The following is a 19,032-nucleotide window of genomic DNA, read 5'->3' on the forward strand; positions in this document are numbered from 1 at the left end:
ATAAACAGCGATTAATTTCAGCCAATAAATAATGGTTTTGAGGCCCACATTGAAAGAGGGACAATTACTTTTACATTTTTCCTGCCAAATGAGCTGATAAGAGAAAACAGGGGAGTTGGCCGCGTAAATCAGTCTTAATTTTATCTTCCCCATTAAAAGGCAGCCATTAAGACCATCTTCGGCTCATTTCACCCTCCTCTTGTTCACTTTTTCAATTTGCACAAAAGGGGGGAGTTTGCTCCTCATAAAATTTCACTTTGGCCAACCTATCATTTGCATCTGGGCCAATAAATAGCAATTAGCATAAACATTTAAATCAGGAACTGGAACAAATCCTTGTTCCCCCAGCAGCTGTTAAATTACAGTGTTTTACTATATATAAGAAGCACTAAACAAAAGATCTGCCGGGCGCTATTATCCTCTTCTGAAATTGGACATGGTTCAGAGAGAAATGATAACTCTAAACCCATGAACTTCTTCCCCCACGCACTTTGAATGGACGGCTGACTTAGGTGGGTGTGGCCTCCTGAACCCAGAGTCTCTTGCCTACTGTTGAAATTATCACCCAAGGCTAGTAAACTTTCACCTACTTTCGTGAAGTCAGAAACCCTAGAAAAGAAGTTTCTGCGGGATAGAAACCCTAGAAAAGAAGATTCTGCGGGAATGAATGGTTTGCATCCTTATTAAAAGAGGAATCGACAGAGTCTGTCTGAGATAAAGCCAGGTTTCCTCACTGAGTACAAAACAAAGAAGGGTTTAACTGGGAGATAAGACCTGGTCCACAGGCCTTGGAGACATAAGATTGTCCTGTGAACAGAACTCAGGGTGAGCCTGTCTATAGGCGCAGCTCACTCTGCCCGATGCCTCTCTCTCACCCACCATCCGTAGTAGTGGCTAGTCGTAAGAGAAGGGTCATCTTCCAAAATGTTCTCAAAGTCCAAACCTACACTTGCCTCTGTGAAAGTTGGTTGCTATTTTGACCCAGGTTCTTTTGAGACATATCAGAAGGATGTGATACATCTTTACAGATAAATAGTATCGGGCAACACACTGAGATGTGCCCCAGCTGGCTGTCTCCAAACTATGTAGTAAGCCTGGCACCTTCTCCCTCAAGGCCCCTTCATTATTGACTGGAACTTAATTCATTGCTTATCTACGCTCAGTGAAAGGCAAGGTGGGCACTTCTGACCCTAAGTGTCTCGGCCTGGAAACCCAGAGGGACAGAAGAGGCTGTGATACTCCCTGTGCTCCCACTGTTACTGTTAAGTGGCTCTCCTTTGCACACGTGTGAACTGTAGCACTGAGTAATACGTTAGTTTTTGGATTTCCTTCTTAGGCTACTGTCTCTCTCCCTGTTGTACTTTGAGGTAATATATAATGGAAGAGCTGCCCAAGCCCAGTTCTTATATTTTTACGTGGAGTGTTAAGTTATTTTATGTATTTATTATTTTTAAAAACATACTTCATTTTAGTATTGGCAATTCAATCTCCCTTTCTAAATAGCACTGCAATTGAATGATTTAATATAGTTTTAAACAGAGTTTTTGAAAAAACACCTTTTCTAAGTGTATTAAGTGTGAGAAATGCTTTCAAACATTTTATTTTTTATTTTTACATAAACCTCTTTATTTACATAAATCTTTTATTCAAATGTCTCTGTGCTTTAGAAATCTCTTTTGATTCTGTTTTGACAAATATATTGAGCTTATGTTTTCCTGTTTTAGCTGTGTATAATTCTTTGTTCTACCTTTTCCCTTTTGGATACAATTAACTCAACTCTTGTATTATGAGTTTTGTGGTAGGGTAACTATAGTAATAAACAAGAAAGAATTGTAGCTTTTGTTTTGACAAACTTGGTAAAAAAAAAAAAGACTCAAAATCAGATAAGGGAAAGCATAGAGTACAGTTGGTAGAGTAATGTAATGTTTAACAGTTTTGAAAATATCAGTTATCTGTGTAAGATGGGGGGTATGTAGCCCATGAGTAATACGGCACACATGTGGAAGTCAGACCACACGTGTGGGCCAGATCGCTCTTTCTAACGTGGCTCCTAGAGATGGAAGTCAGGTCTCAGGCTTGGGCAAGCACCTTTAGTCTCTGAGCCTGAAGGATGGAAATTCAGCATTCTCAGATAGCTGTTGGTCCTCTCCGCACTGGTCATTCTTACACTGTCTTTCATCTTTCTTGTTCTTGTTGGCCTTTTATGCTACTTGCTCAAGTTGTTTGCTTTCACTCTTGAAAGCTCTGCCTTCCATGAAAACTTCAGATCTACTTGCCTACCTTTTCCTTACTGGTACTTCCCAGCTCCCCTTTAAAGCTCACCTCCTTACCTTTAATGTGTTCCAAATAAAGACATCTCATCCTGCATTATAAAGACCATGCCCCCCAAAATAGCTTCTATGTATATTTTTTTTATTAAGGTACTTGTATATACCATCAAATTTGTCATTTTTAAATTAAGAAATTCAGTGTCTCTTAGTATTCTCTCTGTGTTACTCAGCACCATCCCTATCTAAATCCAATTCTTGAACATTCTTATCATCTCACAATGAGCCCCTCTCCCAGTCTTAGCCATCTTTTCCTGTCCCTGCCACCTCTGCAGCCAGGAAGCATTTGCTGTCTGTCTTTGTGACTTGACCTGTTCTGATAATCGACTTCTGTCTCTTTCAGTTGCTTACATTTATTTTCAATACCCATCACTGTTGAAATGTGTGCGTAGGCCTTTCACCTCTTTTCACAGCTGAGTAATGTTTTGGCCCTTTTACACACTTGGTTTCTTCTTCCCTCAGTAAGAGTAACATCCCAGTTGCTTCTGCTCTGTGCCTATTTTGGATGTGCTGCCGTTAACATTTCAATGCAAAGTTTTGGGTGGATATGTTTTGGATATATACCTGGGGTCAGGGTTCTTAATCATGGGACAACTTTGTATTTAAGGTTTTAAGAAATTACCAAGAAGCTCTCTCTCTCTGTCTCTCTCTCTGTCTCTCTCTCTCTCTCTGTCTCTCTCTCTCTCTCTCTCTCTCTCTGTCTCTCTGTCTCTGTCTCTCTCTGTCTCTCTGTCTCTCTGTCTCTCTGTCTCTGTCTCTGTCTCTGTCTCTGTCTCTCTCTCTCTCTGTGTGTGTTGAGAGAGGGAGAAAGAGAGAATGTGAGAATGTGTTCTTTCCCCTTACCTCTCTCCTGCCTTTGTTTTTTTTGTTTGTTTGTTTGTTTTTTGTTTTTTGTTTGTTTGTTTTTTTGGTTTTTTGAGACATGGCTATGCTATACAGCCCAAGCCAGCTGGGACCTTGTTACCTGGTCGAGGCTAGTCTTGAACTCCTGGCCCAACTCCCTCCACCTCCAAAGTACTGGGATTACAGCTATATACCATCATGCCAATCTTCTTTCCTTATTTTAAATTCTAGCTTTCCAAGTGGGTATGAAGTGGTTTCTCATTGTGGTTTAGATTTGCATATCCATAATGAATACTAATATTGGTCATCTTTTTATACGCAGATAGGCTATTTGTGAATCCTCTTTCAAAAGAAGTCTATTTAAATCCATGATCAAATTTTAATTGGGTATTGGTCCTTATGGTATTGAAATGTAAGAATTTTGAGTATGGGCTGAGTATCTGAACTTATTAGGTGTATGGTTCATGAATGCTTCTTTTGCTCCATGTTGGTTGAACTTTCTTGATAGTTCTGTGTGTGGTGTGTGTGTGTGTGTGTGTGTGTGTGTGTGTGTGTGTGTGTGTGTGTGTTAGTATGTATTTGTGTGGGTGTATGCACGTAGATGTGCTGAGATTGCTTTGTGTGTGTATGGCGGTATATATGTATGTGTTCGTGAGGGTGTGTGCACATGTGTGTGCCCTTATTGCTTTGTATGTGTCCATATATGTACATTTTCCAGTGGATGTGTGCACATGAATATACTAATATACTTCTTGGTGTACATTTTTAATGTCAATATAGTCAGATTCTTATGTATTTATTTGGCTACATGTAGTTTTGGTTCTAAATCTAAGAAACCATTGCTGGGTCGGAGATCACAAAGATTGTTTATGTATTGTTTCTTCCCACTTTTCCAGCTTTATTAGCTCTTCCATTTGGGTTTTCTACTTACTTAGGGCAACATTTGGCCTCGCATATGAAATAGGCTTTCAGGTTCATTCTCTCACAGTTCTGTCAGCATTGTTTGACCAAAGAACACAGCTCATGTATAGAGGCATCTTGGAATCCTCATGCAACACTTGGTTGGCCACAGATGGGGCATCTGGTCTGATCTCAGTCTACTCTGTTGATCTGGGTGTCTGTCCCTTGCCAGTGTTTGGTTTACTGCAGCTTTGAAGGAGGCTTTGAAAGTAGGAAGTGTGAAGCCTCCTCTCTGAGGGTCGTTTGGGTGTCCGGGGACCACCGTATTGCAGTATGGACTTCTGGATCAGCCTGTGCATATCTGGAATAAAGAAGTTGGAATTTGGGTGAGCATTGCATTGGTCTTGCAGGTCAGTTCAGGGAGCATCCTATGCTGAACTCCCCGAGCTCTTCTGCTTGTGAACTGGACATTTTTATACTCATTTGGAAAATTTTTTATTACAACAAATTTTATACTTTCTTGTTTACAATGATGATACTTTTTTGGTTAGATTTGTTTTTAATTATTTTGTTTGAATTCTGTTGTAAATGATCCTCCCCTTTTTAGAACACTTGGAAATTATAGAAGATTTGCCCTTTTAACAATTTTACTTTCACTTAGTTCTCTCTCTCTCTCTCTCTCTCTCTCAGTTTTTCTCCCATTCCCTTTTTCCTCTCTGAGAAATGCGCTTCTAAATTTCCAAACACAGAATTACAAATCAACATTATGAATCATACCCTTCTTGTTATTTGAGGACTGCTAATTAAAACATAACGCTAAAACAATGGCACTCTGCCTTTCTTTAATGAGGCAGGGAGCACATCCCACCGGAAAACCCTCATTCTGAATCTGGTCACAGGCTTTGGGCAGGAAAGATAAGGATGGTTAAAACACCAGCTGTGAAAATGAAAATAAACTAGTTTCCATTGTTGCATGTATTATACCTTCTGCGGCAAAACAACAAAATACAAACAGACACAAGACTTCTGTGGAACTACCATCAAGCCAGTCCATTATGGGCACAATGCTTTACAGAAGCATAGTGGACAGCCAAGATTCATTAAGATAAGGGAATGTAGTTTTATTTATTCATTCATACCTTTAATAACTATACTTTGAGTATCTGTTATTGCCAGCTGTGGTGCCAGGTACTGGGGGCAAATTGATAAGTAAAATAGATCTCATCAGAAACTGATGAAGTATGCACAGCTGGAAGCCATGATAAAATAAATAATCCATATGTGCATGTGTGTATAAAGGTGTACATATATGTGTGTGTTTGTGCAAGAGTGTGCCCCCAAGACCTATTAGCTGCTTTGATATCTAAAAGGCCTGAAAACAGAAAGAATTTTATGAGTTTTTTTAGAAGTAACAATCTAATACATTGGTATATAATGCCATTTATTTATTGCTCCATCCATAGAGCCATCACCCACACACTCATTTATTTATTGGAAAAAATTGAAATTTCAATGTGTTTAATGATGACAGATTTTCAAAATATTATTTATGTGCCATATCTTTCTAAAAAAATAATTTAAATTCTGGAAATACATCTGATATCAATGGCTTCAAGTAAAAGAAATAGAAGGGGATATTTGCAATAGAAGATTATTATCTTGTGCTTTTTGGTGTTAGTTTTTGAGCCACGGTCTCCCACAGCCCTGAGTGACCTTCAGCTCTCTGTGTAGGTGAGGAAGACCTTGAACTCCAGGTCCTTACGCTTCTACCTGCCAAGCGCTAGTATTCCAGGCAACTGTCTCCAAGTCTGGCTTGCAGTAGGGTACATTTAAATTAGAATTATTGGGAAAGGAGCCTTCGAGATGCTCCGTTATTAACTAGTGAGGGGTCAGCTGGCTAAGGAGAAGTTGAATTATTTGAAAACAACGCTCTCGCACGTAGATAAGTAAGACCTGAAAACTGAGAAGGAACCAACAGACCATCAAGAGGGGAAGAGCAACACTATTATAGGCACGGGTGAGCCAAACGTGGATTCCTTGATGAGGGTGAAGTAGGTGTTTGGTGAATCGGATGCGGTAATTCTTGAAGTTTCTGACTTCTTATCAGATTCATACCTGTACTTCTATCTGCCTTCCTCATTCCTACCCCGGCTTTTTAGTGTTTATAATATTTAGTCTTTGGCCAGTGGGCAATTTACCACAGGCAGCCTGAACCCTCAAGTGTTTAGACTCTCAGAGGTGTTCTGGACTAAGACACTTACCAGGCTGGTTGCAAAAAATCTTAGTAGTCTACAGGTATGGGAGCCTCTTCCTGGATCTCCTGTCAGTCTGAAATTCATAGCAAAGAAGAGTCTTACAAAAATAATTTGATGGTTATAAAAATATTATAACAGAAAGAAATTTCACTGCCCAACAATCATTGAATCCCCAAATAAAATAAAATGAAACGCAACCTCTAGGCTCTTAGCTTTTCTAGAAATATATAGAAAAATCTAGAAGTTTCACTGGGTCAAAAGTCATATTTATATGTTGGCAAATACTAGATGAAAGAAAATAATTGATTACCTGGATGTTTGATCACATGGCATGTGTGACAACAGGATGGAGAATAACTAACAATTGGTCAAGCATGTGGCTTTTCATTTAATTGGTTGGTTTCAAAGTCTTTTCAACACCAGCATACTGGAGGGTTACAACATACCTCATCAGTTAGAGAAATTCTTGGGGAGCGAATGTTGGAGGAGGGCTGTTCAGCTCAGAATTGAGGGGTAGCAATGGAAAAAGTCCCTCAGGTGTTTCTGAGATGTGCCCCTAGGGGACCATCTTGTGGTGAAGACAAAATAGAAATGAGGCGTTTTATGAGTGAGCGGATGCAGCAGCATCACTCTGAAAATGACATCATCAATTATGGCATTTAAGCCCTTCGTTTCAAAACGTGAGCATTCTAGATTGATTTTTAAGGCTACACTCACAAGAGAAAATGGAAGCAGAAACCAGGCGAAGACTGTTGGGAAACTGATCATTTCTGAAGGCTGTGGGAAGAGAAAGAGGCAAAACAGCCACTCTCCTATCATCCCTGCACGGTCAATGTAGGGGTGAGAGCTGTTTATTTAAGAAAAAAATCAACTTCTCTCTCTCCCCATCTTCTCTTAAACATGCCTGTTAATTTTTTCCACAGGCTGTGCACTTCTTTCCAAAGAGAATTCATCTGGGCTCTCAACCTGGTATTTTATGGCCCTAAGAACTCTCAACTTATTGGGAATTTTAAAAGTCTTCAATTTCTTTCAATAACCACTCCAATATACGCATTTTGGCTTTCTGGTTATATTTTTAAAAATCAAAAGCCAAGTTTGAGAGTTGAGTTGATTTTCTCTTTTTATTCCACAGCCACCTTCCTCTGCCCTGTTCTCTCTCTTTCCTTTCCTCTCTCTCTCTCTCTCTCTCTCTCTCTCTCTCTCTCTCTCTCTCCTTCTCTCTCTCTCTCTCTCTCTCTCTCTCTCTCTCTCTCCTTGTGTGTGTGTCTGTATATAAAATATACATGGATCTAAATGCCCACTACATGCAGACACACACAATTTAACTATATTAAACCAAAGATTAATGTCCAGAATTAGGTGACTAATATACCAGATGAGCTTGGCCATTTAATTAATACCAAGTATTCAAACATAAAATACAAGAGCTCTTGCTTCCACTTTAACATATAATTTACTTAGACAATTAAGAAAGATGGAATCACAGAAGTATAATACACTTACAACTCTGTTCCCTTTGCTTTGATTAATCGTTTTGTTCCTGACCATGCCTGGGTGGGTTCCCAATCTGAGGTGCTGCTGTATATGCATCTAGTGAGGAGGTCTTTCCCGATCCTTGTGACTGAGAAGAGAAATGACTGTAGGTGTATCCACGGTACTAGAAAGGGCAGTCATCTGGTGCCTGGGTATCTTCCAATCCTTATGTCTACTTGTAAGTTCTCGGGATAGGTAGGTACATAGTCCTTACATGTATAGCTGTGTGAGCTTTCTCACACACAAGGGATATCCTCCCAACTATTTTATTTTAAAAAGCAAGAATCTGAGGGAGGAAGAAAAAAATGAACAGAGTCCCAAATGACCTCACTTAAGACTGTCCATGGAAAGAAATGGGTTAAGGAAAAGTAAAGTTCAAGGAATAGAGATTCCTCCGGAGTGCCTGCCACAACTAAGGTGCTGCCTGCCACAACATAATCAGGGTTTCAAAGGTCATTTTTAAACAGTTCCATAAGTATGCATGCTGTTAGAAATTCAAATATTCACACAAACCATTTATTTAAAAACCAAAGGCAGTGCAGACACGGTATGAACGGTCACTGGAGCCAGGGACAACATTTTTACTGTTGGCTTCGTGTGGAGATTGAATGGCTTTGTATTGAAATAGGCCAGAAGAGTGAGCAAGGGAGCCACTGTCAGGGCGTTTGCTGATAAATGGGCTCGTGGTGATGAAGACAGGGGTGGATGTCAAAGTCAAGTGGGGAGGGTGAGCAAGATGGACATCAAGTGGAGTCCTGGACAGAGCATCTGCTTCTTAGGATAGTTCACACATCAACTTCTAAATTCTGCAAGCAGACATTCGACCACTTTAGATGCACCTGATATTATCCAAGACCAGCAATTACTCTTTAAATTTGATTGAAAAGAATGAATCTTCCCTTCGGGGATGTAAAGAGTTTGTAGATGCCTTTAACTTTCAGAAAGTGACTCTGTGGACACCCATTAAGGCGCCGTGCACTTTTCCCACCAAGCCTTGTCGTAGCATATCCTAACATCGCTCTGTGTGCATTAGCAGTGTGACAGCCTCACTTTTCTCCCCTCTCATTTGTGTAGATGCTTGTTAGTCCACTATGGCCAGAAGATCACATGTTGATTGTTTAAAATTTGAATGTCTAATGCAATGCTGTCCCTGGTGAATATGGCCAGGTTGAGCAATTACTACAGACTGCTTGTACTCGATGTATGTAAAAGCAGTCACTGTTCTAAAACTCAATTCCAATGAAAAGTCCTATATTTTACCTGACAAATGTTTCTTGGAGTAAATTAAGAATTTATTCCTTTCAGGTTCAAATGAGTGTATTTGGGAAAGAGTTCGCGGCAGCTTCAGTTTAGAACTGGGTGATTAACTGACTTTCTTGATTGCTGCACACGAGAACTGTGCATAGGCTAAGAGCGCCAGGTTCACTTTGTGCTTACAAGATCCCCTCCAAAATCAAAGCTTCCTTGTCCTCATCTCGCGGTCGCTGTGGCTGCTGCATTTCCTGCTTTCGCTCCACAGAGCCCTCCGCGGCAGGAAGGGTACCATATCACACAGCGCATGTGGCACCTGATGCCGGAAAGGATCATTTCGGGGAGAAATACCAGTTCACCAGGGAAACGTTCCTGGGAGGGGTGCTCCAGACACAAATTAAAAAACCATAAATCTAGAAACCCTCCTTATCAAATCTTACCAGCCTTCGAAAAAAAGGTTTTGTGTTGTTTTTGTTATGTTTTGTTTTTAAGGCTAACACGTGGGCCCTGGAGTTATTCCTGCGCGACATTAGTGCCTATTATCGCTCCGCATACATTATCAACATCACAGAAGGGTCGTGGTGAGCCCTGCAGTGCAAATTTTCATAAGGCGATTTATTCTCACCCTGAAGACACTCAGGCCTCCTCCGTGTGTGGGAGCAAAGGGCATCTCAGTGATAAATAGTAGAAAATGTGGTAGCAAGTCTTCTCCTTCGAGAGCAGACCTTGGTTGATTTAATTCCCCTCCGTCTCTCACTTTGTCTCTGTCTTTCTGTCTCTCTCTGTGTATGTGTCTCTCTCTGTCTCTCTCTGTCTCTCTCTCTGTCTTTGTCTCTCTCTCATCTCCTAGCCCTGGCACTACCATAAAAATCACCATTCTGAGTAGGACATTGCTGGTTAACCAGACAAAGCCCAACAGGTCAGGTGACCTTTTATTATTATTATTTTTTTTCTTTTTGGCAGTGCAAGTCAAAGTACTTAACTTCAATCACAATCTCATTACATGCCCCTCCCCGGTAGAAAGCGCGGCAGCAAACACTAATATGATGGTAATTTCATATTGTTTCTGCTTATGAATTTGTCTTTCCCTTATTAATCATCCAATAAAGTACTGACACTGCAGAATCCTGACGTGGCTCAACAAACCATGGACTAAGGACAGCAGCACCCTCAAGGAAGAGGCTACCGCCAAGCTGGAGAAGCGCAAAGCTTTTATTAACACCAGAGGCCCATTAGAGTGCTCTGTGTTCACCTTCAGTGGAGCAGTAAATGAAGGAAGCTGCACAGGAGAGGACTCCTACTGTCTTTGTGCTGGTAATGCCCAGCCAAGCTGTAGTCATGTTGTAACGCTTGTAAGAAACAGATGTTCCTTCCCTGACAATTCTCCTTTCTTGATTTATTATTCATTTGCTCAAATCACAATGGAAAGTCTTTGGCCCATTAATTAAATTCCAAGCAAAATAAAATTTGCAGCAGAACTCATTACTGGTAAATGACTTTGACACTTCATCAGATTTGAAGGTAAAACAGGCGACTTTAGGAAGTTAAAGGTGGAGGCAGCCTAGCCCTTTTCTGCAACCACCGCAAGATGATAAAGATTGTGATGAAATTTTTATGTTAAGTACTGATCTCGGAAAGTTCAATTTTCTCCTGCATCTCCCCCCCCCCATCCTCCCTGTGTCCCCACCGAGGGCCGTGTCTGGGTGTCTTTTAAAGGAAGATCTGGAGGAGACAAGAAGATTTCAAACACATTTTATGTATATGCGTGGCAGCTCTCATTCCCAACACAAAAGCACATGGGCTTTTTTTTTTTTTCAACACTCTGGGAAACTTGGCCTGCTGTGTATTTGATGTATCACATTTTGGATAAAGGTCTGGGGGGGGGGGAGGATATCAAACTGCTGTGAAGTGCAGCCTGGTAAAGGATTTAAAATGAGGAGCTGAGGCCAGAACAGAAGGAGTTTTGACATTCCGGCTCAAACATTCAAAAATATTAGCTAAAGAGACGGGGGTGAAAGTTAAAAAAAAAATGCATTTCAAAGCATGCCTGATGTACACCAAATCACAGGAAACAGCAACAGAGATGGGGATGGCAAAAGCTTCCAAAAGAAGGGTAGAAATCAGGGTTTTCTTCAGAGACAGAAAGCACCGCTGAAGTCAGGATTCTGAAGAAGAGGAAACAGGGCCAGCTGGTCGCTAAAGCTCGCATCTGTGGAGAGGAGTTAGACTCCTCTTTAAGTCAGCCCAGCTCTGGACGGAGGTAGAGGTGAAACCTGCCTTAGTCTACAGATTCTTGTATCCTTCCCCGCCCCACCCAACCCCGAGTCACTTCAGCTGTGACACCTCCCCCCCCTGCCCCCCCTGCCCCCCACCCCCCCAGGTAAATCCACAGCAGGAAAATCAAGATGGAGGAATTTGTCTTCAGAAGTTAAATCTTCAAACTCCGCCACTAGATAAGAAACACCTAAGAAAGCCATATCGGAAGTGTGTGTGCTACAAAAGAGTGGATGGGCCACTTCCCCCAGTTGGAACGGAGCATCCATTTGTGAACTGAGGGTCCACCACGGCGGACTAAATGACCGGCCGCTCGGCCACTGACCAGACTTACTCTCATGAGAAAAGCCAGGCCAAATGAAAAATGGTGACAGACTTTTAAGTACAGATGTTACCCATTTGACATTCTAAGCAAATAATACTTATTTTGTGAAAATTCAGACAAAATGAAGCCAATACCGGACATAGTACATTTTAAAATATAATATTTTATCAATTCTTTGAGAACTTCATACTCCGCCAACTAAGTTCCTCAATTTATTTTTTAAATATTTATTTATTATTATGTATGTAGTGCTCTGCCTCCATGTACACCTGCAGGCCAGAAAAGGACATCAGATCACATTATAGATGGTTGTAAGCTACCATGTGGCTGCTGGGAATTGAACTCATGACCTCTGGAAGAGCAGTCAGTGCTCTTAACCGCTGAGCCATCTCTCCAGCTCCGCCCCTGCCCTATCCCTTTTTTAAACCTCATGGAGCACTATGTGTACCATGCATATACTTCTGGGTGTGGGGCCATCCCATGAAGAGCAGTTGACTGGCCAGTGGCCGCACCCTTTATGGGACCTCTCCCTCCCCTCAGGCCATCAATTCCCCATAGCACCTCAGTTTGAATAATATATATATATATATATATTTTATCCTTTGAAACTTCCATTCATTTGTGTGACGTGTATGGGCAGATGTGGGAAAATTTTTGTACGAACAATGAACTGTCAGATTATCAGAATTTAGTAAGCAATCTTCGGTCATGTTACAATTCAATGTGAATTCTTTCTAGCGGGCCCAGGGACTTGAACTCTTCTTGGTCCCCAGGTGGTGGTGGTGTTATGGGAGGGTGTAGCTGCTGGAAGTTGGGGCAGTTTTGGGGGAAGCCATGGGTGGGGGTGTTGAGGGGTTTGGCTCTACTGCCTTTGTAAAGTGTTAACGCTCCCAAGCTTTAGAACAAACGGGCCTCATTTGACTCAGGTGGGGGGGAGGGGGGCGCCTGGCTTCCACAGCAGTGAGGTGCTGACTCCAGCCTCCTCCTCCTCCAGACACTAAGCTCTCTTCTCCTATTGTGTTCTTCTCACATCTCAATGTTGGTTTCTTTTTTGTTTTGTTTTAATTTTTAAAAAGTAGCTTTCTTTCTGGTTGGCATGATTTCGCAAGCTGCCACATGCGCATGTCCTTACAGAACCGCCTCCCTCTGTGTCTTCCCTCCCAAGATGGAACTGTATCCCCTCTGACCAGGAGTCAGAGCAGGATCTTTCCTCCCTTCAGTTGCTCCTTGTGAATGTTTTACTACAGTGAGGAGAAAAGTAATTAAGACAAGCACATCTTTAAAGTGCAGGCACCTTTAATTACGGACCTGCCATAACTCCAGAGAACTCACCCAGCAAACAGGGTTACTTATGTAAGGTGGCCCTAAGACAGAGAAGCCCTTTCTCCTCTGCTCGCTTCGCCTTTTTCCTTTGGATGGAGGCAGAGCTGAGATGCTCACTTCTTCTGTGGAGCTGGTACAGGAAATCGCGAGCAGCAATGGTGGTCCTAATCCGGGTCTACCTGCTACAGGAGGCTGTGTGGGGCCGGAGCAAAATTCCTGGAAGCTGAAAGTGGGCCCAGTGCAGGAGTCTGTGGCAGGAGCCGGAAGCACGGTGCCTGGGTGGACTGGAGGCCAGTGGCCTGCCTCCTGGAGTCTAGTTCTGAGGCGGTGTAGGCTAGATTGGCCTCAGGAGGGGAATCTCTCTTCCTGCTACTTGAGAGTAACAGCCTTACTTCGACTGAAAGGCTTCTCGCATAAACCCATACTCCCAATTGGCGCTTCATGCCTTCGGTTTCAATCCCTGTTAGTTGGTCTGAGAAATAAAAGTAGCAACAAGAAACAAACCATCCAACCGACAGCTACCGTGGTGCACACGTGCAATCCCAGCACTCAGGGAGTGAGGGCAAGATTGAAAACAGGCTAGGATATGGTCTGCTTCAAAAAGGGGAAATAGGCCGGGCAGTGGTGGCCCAGGCCTTCAATCCCAGCATTCCGGAGGCAGAAGCAGGTGGGTCGCTGTGAGTTTGAGGCCAGCCTGGTCTAGAAAGTCAAAGTTAGTCCAGGACAGGCAAGGCTACACAGAGAAACCCTGTCTTGAAAAACCTAAAAAAAAAAAAAAAGAAGAAGAAGAAGAATTACAAACAAAACCAAAACAAATAACATGGAAAGGAGGCAGAGCGACACTGCACCTGCCTCTGTTGAAATGAGCTGCCTCTGCCCAGGCCACCTGAGGGACCCTCTGGTCTAATGTGAGACAACACAGGGCTTTACAAAGATTAAATTAAAATTAAAATCTAAACATTTAATTTACTAAGCATACCAGAGTCTTCCCATCAAATAGGTGCTTGTCTATCAAAGTAGGCCCTTTATTCCTTAGCCCATTGTGCTCCCATGGGAACTCTGGCCAAGGACTTAGGATTGGTGACATCTTTAGAAATATTTACTTATTTGCTTGTGGGGTTTTGAGACAGCGTCTCACTGTCTAGCCCTGACTATCTGGAACTCATTGTGGAGACCAGGCTAGCCTCAAACTTTCAGCGATCCTCATGCAGTCATGCATAAACCATCAGTGTCATTTATCTAGTAATCGATTTTCCTTTAGATCCTGCTTGGCCTTCTGTAACCCCAAACTAAGACATCTACCCAACTGTGCTCTCACATGATGTGTAGGTACCTCAGACAAAGAAGCTCGTCTTTAAAAAAACAACTACTGGTTTTCCTAGAATCACTACCAACCAGAGCCATCTCGGGTTTTCCTGTTTATTTCCAAAGGGGATTATAAAATGATTTTTGAGTAAGACTGTACGATCAGAACTTATGTGTGTTGGAGGTTGGTCTGGCGTGTGTTGATGCTAATTACTGCTTGCTGTCTCTGTGCCCCAAGATTGCTATGTAACCTTGCCTAAAAACCTAATTCCTATTTGGCCAATAAAAACCCAACACACCTGTCGAGGGCAAATGGGATAGGCGTGGCTAAGGTTCGAGGGCTTTTGGGAAAGAGACCGGAAGAGAGAGGAGAGAAGGGGAAAATGGAAGAGAAGAGCAGGAAGAAGGAACACCAGCATGATGGGTTAGGTGCGGGAAGAGGCACACGTCGGCCGGCAAGGATGGAGACTTGGCCCAGATGATGCTAATTAGCAAGTATTTGGGATTATGGATGGGAGATAGCTCCATAGAAATTTTAGAAACAGATGGCATGAGATTGGGGCAGGGTTTGGGATACGTGCCTCAATATGGCAGGTAGTTTAGGGGATTAATATCTGCCCTGCCCCAGGTTTACTAAGACTGTTTTAAAATATAACATGTGTTTGTATTTCATTGATTGTTAGCAGGTTAGAAAATACTGCCGTAATAATAATTATAGAGCTAATAATAAACATTATTAGGCTGTACTGCTAACTTACCGTGTGTTTTCCAGAGGTGGAAACTTGGCAAGGCAGCAGTTATTTGAGTGAATTAGCCCTAGATCACCAGGGGAAATGCTATTCTATATTTACACAGAAGCGACTGATGAGAGTAGGGAGCCTGGTTTGTAGGCTTTCATCACGTATGTCATACACAGTTGTGGTGAAAGTGCAGGCATGAGTGTAGTGCACTCACACTCTCCTTCATATGAAGAAAGCCCTGCAAGAGAGATGGGAGAGGCATGGGCCAAAGGAGGAGGGAGTGGACTAACCCTGTCTGGGAGCTACCGTAGCACAATAGTCAGATAGGCTGCAGTTCACTGGAAGTGCTGTGGCTCCACCGTCCTCCTTAAGAGGTCCCATGTGAACGTCAGCAGTGTCCTAATGCCAGGCACAAAAACTGTCCCAGCTACCTTACTCCATTCCATCGAGTAGCACTGTGCTATTGCACACTGTCCTTCACATAGAAATGGTGGGCGACAATAACATATCTTCAGAGAGGATGCTCAGGCAGGCAGTCTCATGACAATTTATAATTGTTTTACTATGTAAATGAACATCTCTCTCTCTCTCTCTCTCTCTCTCTCTCTCTCTCTCTCTCTCTCACACACACACACACACACACACACACACACACACACACACACACCCTCTCATGAGCTTTCAAACTTTTCTGTACGTATGTGTGTAAGACAAGTAGCATTTTGTAATGAAGTCTGACAGAGCAGAGCAGAGCCTGATGCACAGGTCTGTGTTTCTGACATCCCTTTGCAGTCTCTGTGAGCGAGCACAGGATTTCTGTGGATTCCTGACACATACCTGTCCTGCCATATCCAAAGCAAGCAAGATCAGTGTGTTGTGTTTACATGCAGAATTGACAGCTACAAGAGGCTGCTTTGAATCTGAACCAGAAACGCTGAGAACACTGGAAGGACTCTAAGGATAGCATTCCACGATGTGTAAATGGCCCAGGAACATAGCACATCCTTGCCCAAGTTACATCCACTGAGTTTCATCCACACACTCCTCTTAAGCTGAAAATAATAAGAAAAAAGAAACAGAAAAAGCCCCCACGGCCCCTCATCTCCTGCGGTAAATCCCGCACCTCCTTCCTGTTCATCTTCAAGCTGAAGGGCAGGTGTTACCAGACTATGTTTGTGTCATGAGTTGAGATGAAAGTTCTTGCATGGTCTGTTAAGAAAGGATGACTTGATTGTTTGAGCCACGAAATGTGAAATTCATAATTCTGCAGTTCTTCACACAATGAAATATACTCTTCTATCAGCATTTAAAAGTGGTCCTATGTGATACAGGGATGAATGGTGGCACTGATGTCAGAAAGTTACAATTTAAAATTAGCTTCACTTGGAATAGCTTTTAGTAACAAGTAACAACACCAGGACAAGTCAGGAGAGACTTTACACAAAGGGAAAGACTTTTCCAAACCTTCCATGCCACTTGTTTTCCCTGTTTTTTGAGACCTGGGCTCTACACTTAAGAAAAAAGATTGTGTGTGTGTGTGTGTGTGTGTGTGTATTATGTATATATATATCACATATAATATATATCATGTGTATATATATATATAATATATATATATATATATATATATATATATATATAATATATGTATGTGTATGTGCTGTGTGTGTGCAAGTGCCCTCAGATGCCATAAGAGGGCATAAGGTTTGGTCAAGCTAAAGTTAGAGAAAGTGAGCCCCTCAGATGATCACATCCAAGCCCTCTGTAAGAGCAAGGAGCACTCCCAACTGTTGAGACATTACTCCAGCCCCCTGAAGTCTATACTGCCATTTTGCACGAACCCTTGAAAAAATGTTGATGCCCCCAAGCTCCAGGTATGCAGAAACTTTTGTAGAGATGGCAAAAAGACTATTGATGTGTCTGAGTAGATGGGCAATAGCTTCTTTTGGATACTAAAAGCGCAGCCATGCATGGGAGCTGGCCTCAGGTGAAATGTCAAGATGTAGCAATTGAGAGTGTTAGGGGAACCCCAGTGATTTCACAGCATAATTTTATGTGTATTGAACCTCGTGCTACAAATACTTGAGCTTACATTTTATATGCATTTGTGTTTCAGAATTCATCTCCTGGTGACTCATTTTCTACTCCATTTTGCAAAGTATCTGTTCACAGCATGTTGAGACTGAGAACAAACTAACAGCAACCTGCTCTTTCCTCAGGGTGTGAGAAGCCCTGAAGGAGGACTGACCCTCTGCTGCAGGACATGCATGCTTTGCCCCATACACTTATAGATATACTCTTGGCTTTGGAGGGTGTGACCATTTGGGAGGTAGATTTTTAAAATCTTTCTTTAAAAAAAAAAAAGACAAGAGGTTTTTACTTCACAGCCACTTCTGAGAGGAACCATGACACCATGAGAATATTCCTGGATTCACATAGCTTTGTCTGCTGCTGCCGTGTGCTCATGGGTGTGCAAGTACACACGCATGGAGAAGGTAGAGGAAACCCCAGCCCCCAGTCCTCGACTGCTGTCTCACTTGGTTTTTTGAGGTGACCCCTCTCTTTGGTGTGGGGCTCACAGTAGGGTAGACTGGCTGGCTGGCAATCCCCAATGGTCCACCTGTCTCTGCCTTTCAGGGATGTGTGCCACCACTTTAACTGGGGTTTTAAAAGTAGGTCTTGGGAAGTTGAACTCAATTCCTTATTCCTAAAAGGCAAACTTTTTTTTTTTTTACCAACTGAGCATCTCCCCAGTCCTTCTCCTGCTCATGATCTCTAAGTTTGCTTGCTCCCCTAAGTGTAGGTCTGCGCAGACTCTTACTTTCTGCTCCCAGAACTCCAGCACTCACCTTCAGCCACCCTCAGATCTTGAAGAAATCACCCACAAGCATCCTTTATTGCTTCCCTCTTCCATATTCCATCTTAATATGTCCAAGGAGGTAGCTGTCAAGGTTGGCTCCCAATTGTAATCCTTGGATTTAAAAAAATTTTTTTTCATTAGTGTGTGTGTGTGTGTGTGTGTGTGTGTGTGTGTGTGTGTAGACATGAATGTGGAGGTCAGAGGACAACTTGAAGGAATCAATTTTCTTCCACCCTATGCATCCTGGGGACAGAACTTAAGTTGTCAGGTAAGCGGCAAGCTTCATTATGCTCCGAGCCATCTCAGCAACATTCCGGAAAGTTCGGTGACTAGAAAACTCTACACAGATGCTGGGACAAGAAGTCAGACTTTCTGTAGTGGCTACCCCATGGCCCTCTGAATCCCTCTCCCGGCTCCTTCTTTTTTTGGTTACCATAGCCTTGAATTTTATTGACAACCCTTCACAAGAGCTTGGGTTTTTTTCCCCACTTCTGGTTCATTTGAACCTTTAAAAATTAACTTTCAGAGTTATCTAAAGAGAAAGATGTTTTATTATAGCATTTTCCTATGTACTGTGCTTGAACTTGTCCCTCTTCCCTGGTGACCTCCCTGGTCCCCACATGTCTCCCTCTCACTAGTCCCTTCCTATCTCCAAATACCCACCCATTCTATTTCCATGTTACAGGTGTCCTAGCACCCTTTCTATCCCACTTCTCACCTGTGTTAACATCTTTCTCCCTGCCCATCATCTTTTCTATTCATACTGTGCACACACACACACACACACACACTTCTAAATCTAAGTTCTTGATATGAGAAACACATGCAGTATTTGTCTTTCTGAATCTGACTTACTGAACTCAGTATGTCAATTTCTGGTTCTATCCATTTGTTTCTCCTAAGATGTCATATTATCCTCTTTACAGCTGAATAAAATCCCAATGTGGACATGGGCCACACTCTTTGTGTTCAGTTGTTGGTAGACATCTTAGTCCCACTTTCTGGCTCTTGTGAGTAATGCAGCAATAAACATGGATGAGCAAGCGTCTCTGTGGCATCTTGACAGAGCCCTGGCATATACTCAGGAGTAGTAACT

At 42.4% G+C, this 19,032-nt stretch overlaps 1 long non-coding RNA gene across 1 annotated transcript; it reads right to left on the reverse strand.

Moving 5' to 3' along the window:
* Positions 1-4,086: 4,086 nt before the first annotated feature.
* LOC311595118 lies at positions 4,087-18,095 on the reverse strand. The gene is made up of 3 exons (XR_014778316.1): positions 17,926-18,095; positions 6,332-6,398; positions 4,087-4,431 (listed from the first exon to the last, which is right to left on the reverse strand). It is a non-coding gene; the product is annotated as an uncharacterized lncRNA (long non-coding RNA).
* Positions 18,096-19,032: the final 937 nt, after the last annotated feature.

The sequence above is a fragment of the Acomys minous genome (assembly GCF_964271855.1).
Source record: "Acomys minous genome assembly, chromosome: 1".
Taxonomy (NCBI): Eukaryota; Metazoa; Chordata; class Mammalia; order Rodentia; family Muridae; genus Acomys; species Acomys minous.